The sequence below is a fragment of the Mixophyes fleayi genome, chromosome 4 (genome assembly GCF_038048845.1).
Source record: "Mixophyes fleayi isolate aMixFle1 chromosome 4, aMixFle1.hap1, whole genome shotgun sequence".
Classification (NCBI taxonomy): domain Eukaryota; kingdom Metazoa; phylum Chordata; class Amphibia; order Anura; family Limnodynastidae; genus Mixophyes; species Mixophyes fleayi.
In genome coordinates, this window is record NC_134405.1 from 31987793 (window position 1) to 32000990 (window position 13198).

A 13198-nucleotide genomic window follows, 5' to 3' on the forward strand; every position below is an offset into this window, starting at 1 on the left:
GACCTAGGGATGTATTTGGTTTTATACTTTCCTGTTTATTGTTATATATTTTATGTTTCAGCATGGCTTACTGTAAATCCTGCTATCTTTTGCTATTAAACCACTTTGTGCGTTGGAACCACAATATTCGCTTTGGACAATGTTTATTGGTAGCTATAAAATTAACATAACAAAGGCCATTAAAGAAACTATGGAACCATTAATGCAAGCTCAAGCAGGTAAATTCACGGAAGTGGTGAAAGAGCTCACAGAGCAGATTTTAAATATAGCTAAATAAGTTAAATTAATGACTTAGAGAGCAGATCAAGGCAGAATAATCTTTGTCTGGTGGGTCTCCATGAAGCCATGAAGGGACCAGATTTGCTTAAGTTTATCATAGTAGATCTCCCGGCTATTATGAATATTTACAGATTAAATGAAAGGCTTAGAGATTGAAAGGGCACGTTTGGGTCCGGTGAGGGACAATATAGATGTGAAACACCCTGCTGTTATTTTTATGTGTCTAAATTATCAACATAAAGCCCATTTTTAGTCAACAGTCAAACAGGTCAGGAGATTAGTTTGGTAAAATACATATCTCTGGGGAGGAAGAAGAGTGGGGGGGGGGCAGGGAAGTGACTTTAACTTCATATGCTCCAACTATGGGACTTAGTGGCCGGTATATTAAGGGTAAAACATGTTGAACAAGATTAAAAAAAATTCTTGGAATGTTTATGGCATTAATTCCCTGATTAAGAGGTGGAACATTTTGACTTATATCAATAAATTGAAATCAGATATCACATTCCTTCAAGAAACTCATCTTACAAATATGGAACATGAGAAGTTAGGCGTACTCAAACAAAATGTAATTGCATACTCATCCTATTTTTCTAAAGCTAGGGGAGTTGTCATTCTGATCAGCAGAGACCTACCTATAGATACTTATGATAGGTATGTTGATCCCAAGGGACGATATGCAATTATAGAGGTCTCAATAATCAGTTCTCGCTATATCCTTTGTAACATCTATGCACCAGCCATTTATTGTAAATCTTTTAATTTAGAAATTATAGGTAAATTGTATCCCTATTTAGATTTGTCAATTATTTTAGGGAAATACTTTAATATAGTATCTTCGAGGCAAATGGATAGGCAAAGCTCTTTATTGTTCCATCCCTCTAAATTTAAAGTGGGTATACAATACATAGCACAGCAGCTACAGCTATTGAATATATGGAGAAGGCATCATCCAGTAGATTTAGAATATATGTATTAGTCCAAAATTTATAATTTCCTCTCTAGGATTGATTAATTTTTAACCTCTAGTAATTAGCAGATCAAATCACTTTGGTGAAAATCATTGTTTTGAAATTGAACTAATACGTTTATCGGATCATACCCTCATTTGGTTCATATTGGAGAAAGCTGTTAAGGTTGGGAATCATAGGTTATGGTGTTTGCCATCATGTTTAGCTGCCTCTTAACAATTTAAGAATATGCTGGAGCCATCTTGGGCCTCATTTGTACAGAACAGCGCAGAGCATGCAATAGACCAAAACTTGTTTCGGCAGACGGAAAAGGCTGTAAGGCACAGCAATTATGGAGACCCTAAACGCTTACTATACATAGTCCAGTTCTCTGTCAAGATCAGCCAGCTATCCCAGCGTTGATCTCTCTGAACAATAAAACAAGCAGGGTTTTATACCTGACACTCCTCCCACAGGCCTAACTTGAAGGACAGGCGACACACCCACCTTCTCTTTAAAAAGTACACGCCTATCGCTGGCTCTGTTTAGACTTTCAGATACACCCTGTCTGTTTTCTGAGAGGAAGCAGCTTTTTAAATCTTGTAAGTAAACCAACTTTTACTACACATGTGTTTTTACCTGGTTTAATATCCACCTAGGTACATAACTGTGCCAATGTTTTACTCTACTTCCCTGCTTTCTCTGCATATTGCCAGCTAAATGCCTCCTTTTGTTACATATCCCTCCCCCTAGCGTCTCCAAGTAGGGGGACGCGGACTTCGCGAGGAGCGCATATTTCCGTGACAACGCATCAGCATTTTTGTGTAGAATCCCAGGGAAAGAACCAGCGGGTTACCTTGGCATTTACCTCCAGGTTGTTCTGCATCCATCTTAATGGTGCATGGTCTGTTATTAGAGTGAACTCTCTGCCTAGAAGATAATAGCGCAGAGCTTCTGTAGCCCATTTTATGGCGAGACATTCTTTCTCCACGGTGGCATATTTTTGTTCCCTTGGAAGCAACTTACGACTTAGGTATAGGACAGGATTTTCTACTCCATTCTTCTCCTTTGACAAGACTGCACCTAAGCCAACACCAGAAGCATCAGTTTGGAGGGAGAACCTCTGGGTAAAATCCGGTGCTTGTAGAACTGGAGAGGAACAAAGAGCTAACCGAAGATCAGACCAGGCGGAGTCAGACCAGGTTAATATATCTGGAAAACTTTTTTTTAACATGTCCGTAAGTGGAGCAGCTCTAGTGGCAAAGTGGCTTACAAACCGCCTGTAGTAACCTACTAAGCCTAGAAAGGTTCTTAACTGCGACTTTTTTTCTGGTCTTGCCCAATTTTTGACTGCCTCCACTTTGTCTAGCTGGGGTTTTACATGCCCTCGACCAACAATGTACCCCAAATATTTGGCTTCTCTCATGGCTATGGCACATTTCTCTGGGTTAGCTGTTAACCCTGCTGACCTTAATGAAGCTAAGACCGCCTCAACTTTGGCTAAATGTGATACCCAGTCTGGGGTATAAATCACTATGTCGTCCAAGTAAGCGGCTGCATAAGCTGTGTGAGGTCGTAGCAATTTATTCATGGCCCTTTGGAAGGTGGCAGGTGCCCCATGCAACCCAAACGGTAGGACTTTATATTGATAGAGACCATCAGGGGTGGAAAATGCAGTCTTTGGTTTGGCCGTGGAAGTCAGGGGAACTTGCCAATAACCCTTTGTTAGATCAAGGGTTGTCAAATAATTGCTACCAGCAAGATTTTTCACTAGTTCATCCACACGTGGCATCGGATAGGCATCAAACTGCAACATACTGTTTAGGCGCCTAAAGTCATTACAGAACCTAATTGTCCCATTGGGTTTCGGGACAAGCACAATGGGACAATTCCATTCACTCGTGGACTCTTCAATTACATCTAACTGGAGCATCTTCTCGACCTCCTTTCTCATGTCCACCCGTTTGGCTTCTGGAATACGATATGGCTTCTGCTTTACAATGACTCCTGGCGCAGTGATAATGTCATGTTCGATTAAGGTAGTGCGCGCAGGAATGGAAGAGAAGACATCCCCGTTCCGGTGAATCATTTCTTCAGTCTGTTGTCTCTGCTGAATGGACAAGGCTGGCTCTATGGGCACTTCAGACTTTTCAATGGCAGTACTCACTACCTGAGGAGAGGTTTCCTCATCATGCCAGGGTTTAAGGAGGTTCACATGATATATTTGCTCCTCCCTTCTCCTACCTAACTGGCGGACTCTGTAATTGACAGGACCGACAGCCTCTAGAACTTCATATGGACCCTGCCAATGGGTGAAGAGTTTGCTTTCCTGGGTAGGAACCAGGACTAGGACCTTGTCCCCCTGCTTGAAAGATCGAACAACAGCACTTCTGTCATAACTTTTCTTCTGTCGTTCCTGAGCCTCTTTTACATGTTACTGCACAATGGGCCCTATATTTCCTAGCCTCTCATACATTTGGGACACAAATTGTACCAGATTTGACTCCCTGGGACCTTGCTGCTCCCAGCCTTCTTTTAACATATTTAAGATACCCCTGGGCTGTCTCCCAAACAATAACTCAAAGGGACTAAACCCTGTTAAAGCTTGAGGTACCTCACGGATGGCAAACATCAAATAGGGAATAAGAGTGTCCCAGTCTTTTTTCTCTTGAGCCACTGCTTTCCCGAGCATGTGCTTTAATGTGCGGTTAAAGCGTTCCACCAAGCCATCTGTTTGTGGATGGTATACAGAGGTGTGAAGCGCCGTAACCCCTAGCAACTGGCACACGTCCTTCATCAGTTTAGACATGAATGGAGTACCCTGGTCTGTGAGAATTTCTTTGGGTATTCCCAAGCATGTAAACATCAATACAAGTTCTTTAACTATGGTGCTGGACTTTATGTTTCGCAGGGGAATTGCCTCTGGATACCTGGTTGCATAGTCAAGCACCACTAGTATATATTGGTGCCCACGTGCTGATTTTTCCAGTGGCCCCACAAGGTCCATAGCTATCCGTTCAAAGGGAACTTGTACTATTGGAATTGGAATGAGAGGTGCCCTGTACATGGGTTTGGGACAGGGTTTCTGACAAATGTGACAGGACCGGCAATACTTATTCACTGCCATGTGTACACCGGGCCAGTAAAACCTAAGCAGAACTCGTTCGTGTGTTTTATCCTCCCCTACGTGTCCCCCACAGACATGTGTATGTGCTGCTTTTAACACTAGGAGTACATGGACCTGAGGAACCATTAATTGTTCTACTTTTTCCCCCTGTACAGTAGCAACGCTATACAAGAAATTATTTTTAACAATAAAATATGGTATACCTTCTGCAAGCCGGGCGGCTTTCGCTACCCCATTTACCTCAGTCACACTTTTAAAGTCATGTTCCAAAGTGGCATCATTAAGTTGGTCTCGAGCAAAGTCCTGCAGAGGAAACAAAATTGGTATTGCGGACCAGTCCGTATCCTCACTGACAGGCGGGGTGGGCTCATCTGCGACATCACCGACCAATGCTAGTTTGGACTGTCCATGTTTCCCCACAGGTGGATGCTTTTGTGGAACTCCTGCTGTGACTCCCAGGATGGCATTCCAGTTTGGCGGTTCCAAAAGATCGATGTCCAGATGCTGTGGATTCTTAGGCGGTTCCTTTAAGACCGGGCTTCCGACCGTTGCATCAATTGCCGGCATGTCCGGCCAGATCCGCTCACCGAGGACATCATTAAACAGTGGGAAGTCTCTCCCCAAAATGAGTGAATATGGGAGTTTAGGTGCTATGGCAGCTACCACCATAACAGTTTTGTCTTTGAGTGTGACTGGTAGTATTGTTCTTTCATACTCCTCTGTGGTGCCATGTACGCAAAAAACCTTCACTTTGGGCAACCGAGAAGTTATGGTTTCGGGTAAGGCAGAGCTAGAAACCAATGAGAGTTCACTCCCTGAGTCAACCAAGGCCAGAACAAGGTTTTGGTTGATTAGCACAGTCACCCGGAACAAACAAGGACTTCCTGATGTGGGACGCATGGTAAAACAGCTTGGAAATGCAGGCCCAATATATGCCACAGAACAGTCCATGGGTTCCTGTAGTTTAGGACACTCTGCCTTAAAGTGGCCTGGCTCACCACATTTAAAACACTTCAGATTAGACAGCTTTGCGCCTGGCCCTCTGTCCGTGGCAGTTTTGCCATTGGGCCCTGTGGAAAGGATTGTCAAACCTGGCTTTTGGCATGGCAGCAGCTTTGGCACAAATGCAGGTTCTTTAGTCATTTGCTGTAGCACACAAAACCTTTCTACCACTTCATAAGTTTGTGGGTCTGATTGTAGAACCCACCTTTGCAAATCGCGGTTCAGGCCCGGATGCAGTGATCTATCGCCAGAATTTCAATAATCCGAGAAGGCGAATTCTCCTCAGGCTGCAGCCATTTTTTAAAATTTTAGAAAGCTCAGCCACTTGCGCTCTGACCGTTTTTTCTTTATCATAGCGCCATTGGTGATACCGCTGGGCTCGGCCTGGCCCGGAAACTCCAATGCGAGCCAATATCTCAGACTTTAGGCACGAATAATCAGAGGCCCGTTCCTCATCTAGATCCATATAAGCTCGCTGAGCTTCACCAGTCAGATATGGCGCTAGTCTCTCAGCCCAATCTTTAGGAGGCCATTTTGCCCTTTTTGCAAGTCTCTCAAAGGACACCAGACATGCTTCTATGTCATCATCTGGTGACATTTTCAGGAGAACAGGACCAGGTGGTTCATTTCTGTCATGTCTCACCTGGCTTAACTCTTCCCTTAAGAGCCTTGTGTTTTCCACCTGTGCCTCGGCGACTTGTAGCATCTGAGATTGCTGCTGTTGCTGCGCAGCGGCCACATTCACAAGGGTTCTCAGTACTTCCTCCATGTTGACGTCTGCATGGGTTGGGTAGCGGAAACTTGCTTCCCGGAGCATCCCACTCCTGACACCACTTGTGGCAAGAGCCCGCTACTGGTGAAGCACACGCGTACAACTTCTTCCTTTTTATGGTTCTTTATTGTCAGGATGGTAATAATTGTTTGACACTGTATACTTGCACAGCAATTATGGAGACCCTAAACGCTTACTATACATAGTCCAGCTCTCTGTCAAGATCAGCCAGCTATCCCAGCGTTAATCTCTCTGAACAATAAAACAAGCAGGGTTTTATACCTGACACTCCTCCCACAGGCCTAGCTTGATGGACAGTTGACACACCCACCTTCTCTTTAAAAAGGACACACCCATCTCTGGCTCTGTTTAGACTTTCAGATACACCCTGTCTGTTTTCTGAGAGGAAGCAGCTTTTTAAATCTTGTAAGTAAACCAACTTTTACTACACATATGTTTTTACCTGGTTTAATCTCCACCTAGGTACATAACTGTGCCAATGTTTTACTCTACTTCCCTGCCTTCTCTGCATATTGCCAGCTAAATGCCTCCTTTTGTTACAATATATATATATATATATATATATATATATATTCAAAAAAATTGTCTCAGCTATATATGCAGCTCTACAAAAAACAAAAAAAACCCGACTCTGGTGTTCATTTTTGTTGCACCAGCCATTGCTATATATCAGCAACAATCAATTCCCTAGTATGTTTTTTCAATATTATATTCCCAAGGCAAACATTTTTCACAGAAATCCTATTATAAATAATTAACACATAATGTCACGGGCACTAGGAGTCTTTGCCCAGGATATCACCAGATGATGTTCTTACCAGAGTAATATAGCTGGTACTATGGTCCTCTGGTAGCAGGGTGACAACGGAACAGGAGAATCAGCAGATGGTGAGAGAATGCTCAAGGAAAGTCTATGACTAGCAGCAACTGGTAAGGACTTAGATGCATGTACACGAGGAACCAGATGGACAAGTAAACGTGAGGAGAGTCGGTGGTCTGCGTACAGCAAGTTGTACCACTGCTAGTAGAATCAGCACAATAGATACAAAGTCTATTTTTTACTCTTCGGTCCCTCTCCTCTGAAGTTAATTTGGAGCGACCTAACTCCATAGGTATCACCGGAGATGAAACTTGGCGAACTTGAGGACTTGAGCGAAGAGGTGCTTTAAATGAAGTTGTTTTTTCAGACTCTCTTTCACGAAATCTCATGTCTACACGATGGCAAAGAGAAATCAAATCTTCTAGAGAAGTAGGTAATTCTTGAGTAGTCAGTGCATCTTTAATTTTATCAGAAAGCCCCTGCCAGAAGGCGGCAATTAAAGCTTCAGTGTTCCACTGAAGTTCAGAGGCTAATATCCAAAATTTAATGACGTACTGGGCTACAGTACGAGAACCCTGACGTAGACGGAGGATGCTGGATGCAGCGGAAATAACACGACCAGGTTCATCAAATACACTTCGAAACGTGGAAATAAATTTGGCACTATCTTGTAATAATGGATCATTTCTTTCCCACAGAGGGGAAGCCCATGCGAGAGCCTGTCCGGAAAACAAGGAGATGAGATAGGCCACTCTGGAACGATGAGTAGAGAAATTGTGAGGTTGAAGCTCAAAATGAACTGAGCATTGATTTAGAAAACCCCTGCATGTTTTGGGGTCTCCATCATATTTTGAAGGAGTAGGCAGGTGTAGCGTGGAAGCAGTAGACACCTGGGATGGCACTGGGGAAAGAGAGGAAGGCACAGGAGCATCAACAGTAGCTGTGATATTTTGCGCAGACGTTCTTTGGGAGGCTAACGCCTGGCAACATTGCAGCAATTGTTGTTGGCGAACATCCTGTTGTTCAATACGGGTAACCAGATACTGCAGCATCTCTTTAGCTGTAGGTTCCGCTCCTGGGTCTGTAATGGCCTGATCTTACTGTCACAGGCACTAGGAGTCTTTGCCCAGGATATCACCAGATGATGTTCTTACCAGAGTAATATAGCTGGTACTATGGTCCTCTGGTAGCAGGGTGACAACGGAACAGGAGAATCAGCAGATGGTGAGAGAATGCTCAAGGAAAGTGTATGACTAGCAGCAACTGGTAATGACTTAGATGTATGTACACGAGGAACCAGATGGACAAGTAAACGTGAAGAGAGTCGGTGGTCTGCGTACAGCAAGTTGTACCACTTCTATAGTGAGGAGGAATGTCCAGGAGTAGAGAGGAGGTAGTGAAAGTCAGTGGTCTGCGTATAGCAAGTTGTACCACTGTCTATAGTGAAGGAATGGACTCCAGGTGCAAGTAGGTAACGGGGAAGTCAGTGGTCTGCGTACAGCAAGTTTTACCACTGCTTATGTGAGAGGATACTTGAAACTGGTGCCAATGGGAAACAGGAGTCAGTGGTCTGCGTCAGCAAGTTGTACCACTGCTATATATGTGAGGAGGGGCACGAGGAGATGAATGTAATGCAGAGGATACACGGGGCACACAGAACTTGATCCCACGATGATATCCACAATACAATAATAACTGACAAGCGCTGCTTGAAGTATACAAAGTCACTATAGAGATCCAGGTAATAGGAAACAAAGTTAATAGTAACAATAGCTTCAGTAGATAGAAGACTCCGGATATGAACACAACACAGTCCAGACGGATATGCAATACAATAGCAAAGTCAATGGAAAGTATGCATACCGCGGTTCAGGAGAGCAGGCTGTCAAGGAGACGTGCAGGGATACCTGAACGGCTGAACGCCAGCAGGAGGAGAGACCACTGGAGGATGGAAGCGGTAATCAGGTTGGTGCAGCGCATGGAAGGTAACCGGTAATCCACGGAGCAATACTCAGGAAGCAGTAGTAAGTAAAACTGGAAACATGATGAACACGGGAGAGTTGAGGCTGTCTGGAATCCGGCAGAGTAGCGGAGGCAGCGGAGGGAAGGTACTCTGAACACAGGAGAGTAGAGGCGGTCTGGAATCCGGCAGTAGTAGTGAAGGCAGCGGAGGGGAGACACGCTGAACACAGGAGAGTAGAGACGGTCTGGATTCCGGCAGCAGTAGCAGATAGGAATCAGTGGAGAGTTGACACGATGAACACAGGAGAGTTGAGACGGTCTGGAACCCGGTAGTAGTAACGGAGGCAGCGGAGAGCAGACACGCTGAACACAGGAGAGTTGAGGCGGACTGGAATCCGGCAGCAGTAGCAGATAGGAATCAGCTGAGTGCAGACACGATGAACACAGGAGAGTTTAAGTGGTCTGGAAACCACAATCGAAGTAGACAGGAATCAGCTGGAGCTGAATACACGAGGAAACACAGGAACACCTTGGGGAATGATACTCCAAGATCAGGCAACCAGGTAATGATCACAGGTGGTTTAAATAGGGAGGGTTGCCTGATCATCCAATCAATTAAAAGCAACAGGTACTGAAGGTTTCATAAGGGCTGCACATGCGCAGACCCTCAGGATGGTGGACGGCCACGGTTCCTGAACACAGGAGAAATGGCACTCACAGTCCGGTGAGTGACACATAATAAATGCAGAAAAGATCCCAAAAGGTGACTGAATGAGTAAATAGTAAATAATATTCAAATCCAGTAGTCGTCATGGGTAATACGGGTGTAGTACCTATTAAAGGTACTAACTACCTCGACACGGACTAAGGCGACATAGGGATTCCGAAGAAGGACTGCCCCGACCTGAAAAAAAGACTACTTACCAAGATCCAGATGAGTTCATGTGACGACCCGATCTCTGGCCGACTGTGTTAAATGACGTCATGTGAAATCACGACTCCTCTTAAAGCAGTGATGGACGGACCCGGCTGTCATTCCTGCAATGTAACTGTTATTTTAGGAGTTAGGTTTAGGGGTATTTTGGTTAGGAGTTAAGGTTAGGATTAGGTTTAGGCTTAGGTGTTAGGGTTAGGGTTGTTGAAGACAACATTGCGGCTGCAGCTGGCTCTGACAGGAGGGCACTGAGCAGCTGGGGAGAATGAAAGAGAGGCTGCTGTCCTGCAGCCAGGTGAGGATGGGGCATGGTGGAGTAAATGAGGGGCTGGGTTAGGTGAAGGTGACGGTGTATGGAGGGGAAGAGGAAGAAAGCAACAGAGTTGAGGGTTAGGGGGGAAAGAGGGGAAAGTGTGAAGGAAGAGCAAAAGATAGAACAGATAAAACAGGAGAAAAAGAGATAAAAGCACAATGGGTAGAAATGATGTGAGAAAACACGAGTTAACAATCCTTTTATAGACGCTGTCCCTGGGATATTTTGAGGGAGGAGAGAGAGACTTCCTGTCTTCGGAACTTATAAAGGCTTATTTTGCCACACCCTCTATGACCCCATTCGCCACTTCAAACCAGCCGGGAAACTTAACCCCTAAAGGTAACTGTGTTGTGAGCCTACAAGCCTAGCATTTAAGCGCATTCATCCCTAGTTATCATTAGCCAACAAGGAGTGACCAGAGTAGGAATGGATACAGGATAGCTAGTTACTGGGATTAGCTGAAAAGCATATGGCACAGGATACCAGGATCTTCTGAATAAGAATGAATACAGGATTCCCAGATACCAGGTCACCTAGAAAGCATATAGCATTGGATACAAGGATCTGCTGAATGATGATTCTGGCAATTTTTAGCCAAAAATTGAGATTTTGAAAAGCGCAGCTACACACATATGACGAAAATGGGGAAAATGTTGGGATGGCGATTTGTAGCCATTTGCAAAATGGCGATTTTCACTCATTTCACTTTCGATTTAATATCAAGGTAGTAGGTAGGTAGGTAGGTAGTGGGTGGGGATCAGATTACAAGATACAGGTGAGGGGGAAAACTAATTAGTGTCCATTGTTCTCAGAAGACTAGTCCAGACAGACCATCTAGCAGGAAAGGTTCTCTGAAAAGACAGCTCATCTTCACTCCCCTCTCCAACCCCCCCTTGTCCAGCACTGACCAATGTTTAACAGGGAGAAGCCCAGGGGTTTGGCTAGATAGGGGAATTCTCTGTGGAAATTAAGACCGTTGATATAAAAGCCACTCTGGGGGGGGGGGTGTTCATTCTGAGATTTCATTCATGGAAGGTGCAAGGTCTGGTTGTGAGTTGTCGTTCTCTACCAGAGTCTACAAATGCAGCTGAGAGAGATCGATGGGTCGTCAAATCTGGACAGCCAGGTGACTGTAACTCCTTAAGCTAGTGGAGGGACAGATGATATGGTAAACCTGCCTGGCATTTATTTATTGTGTGTGCATAATAATCTAATGATTGTTTTTATTACAATAAACTTATTGCTTTACTTTCTAACTGCATTTGCCTGAGTGACTATACGAATCCTAGAAGCTACTGGGTAGACTTCCCTATCAAAGGAAGGCACCCCTGTGTGTGGCCAGCCAGCATGAAGTGGGTAGCATCAGGTCAGATAAGCCTGGCATCTTCACATTTTTGGTGGCAAGCAGTGGGGTAACTCAGTCCCAGGTCCACTCTGGATAGAGCTGCAGGGGAACTGTATCGTGATACATTTCTTGGCTCTGCAAAGCAGTTAGCGCTAGAAACCAGTTGCCACATTACCCTCAACTTGCTTCTAAAGGCTTTAAGGTAGAAAGTGTCATGAAAAGCGTTGCCGGCATTAGGCTAGGGATGGGACTACACCATTATACCTCCAGGACCTAGAGCTGTCGCTGTCCCCTAGAGATGAATGGGCCTGTTCATCCTGGTAGCGCCTCTACATAGTATGGAAAGAGGTCACCAGCTGCAAAGGAGTTGACAAGCAGGAAAAGTTGGGAATTCTGTTTGATGCGTTTGCGCAATGTCAAGCAGAGGCCAGAACCCGGCATATGGTGAAATTGCCTGAGTGGAAGAAGGCACTGGAGTGGACAGCCCATAAGATGTTACAAATGGGCCAAGAGATTCGAGCGGTTAATTCAGAGGTTTCAAGGGTCAAACCAGGAAATCAATAAATGTCAAAAGGAGATCCAAATGGAAGGTCAGCGATACCCAAGTCTGGAGCCGGGGAGTCAGTCAGAATGCTTAGGAGCAAACAGGAATGCTGAAGCATAAGGAGACCTTGATACTCTGGCACCAGAATAAAAGTCTGGTCCAATGAGGATTCACACTACACCAGAGGACATCCCTGTTTCAAGCCACCATTAGACAAGTGAGCTGGAGCAAAGTATATTTCTACCTCTGACTTGAGCAAGGGGTATGGACAGACACCACTGACCCCAGAGGCTCAAGAACGATCAGCATTCATCACCCCATTTGGCCTGTTCGAGTTTAAGTCCATGCCATTTGGGATGAAGAACACACCAGCCACCTTCCAGCATGTGGTTAATTACCTGCTGGTGGGTTGTAAATGTTTTGCCCAGACTTACGTGGATGACATTGCCATTTTCAGTAAATCCAGGGAGGATTATCTGAAACATATAGGGCAAGTGTTGGAGAAAATACAGTGAGCAGGTCTGACCATCAGACAAGTGGCTAATGGGGATGTCAGAGGTGCAGTACCTGGGTCACCATGTGGTGGGAGGTAGGGTTAAGCCAGAACCAGCTAAGCTAAAGGCAATCCGAGTCTGGCTCCAGCCCACCACCCAAAGACAAGTATTGGCCTTCTTACAGACCACAGGGTAGTACAGACATTTCTTCCCAGACTTTAATACTGTAGCGAAGCCCCTGACCAATCTCACTAAGAAGAAACTCCCCAAAGTAGTTGACTGGACACCAGCTTGTGAGATGGCATTTCAATCGATAAAGAAAGACCTGGTTCGTGCTTCAGTACTGTTGGTGCCCATTTTTGACAAGGACTTTATTGTGCCTAATGCCTCACAGAATGGGCTGGGAGCAGTAATTAGCCAGGTGGGGCCAGATGGGCAGGAGCACTCTGTGGCCTATTTAAGTAGAAAACTAATTTAAAATCACTCTTTATTATCAAGAGTTTAATAGCATGTCATCATACTTTGTGCAGCTTGGTGGCACAGTGATAAGCATTGCTGTCTCACAGCACTTGGGTCATGGATTTGATTTGAATCAAGGTCCTATATGGGTGGAGCTTGCTTGTTCTCTTCAAGGT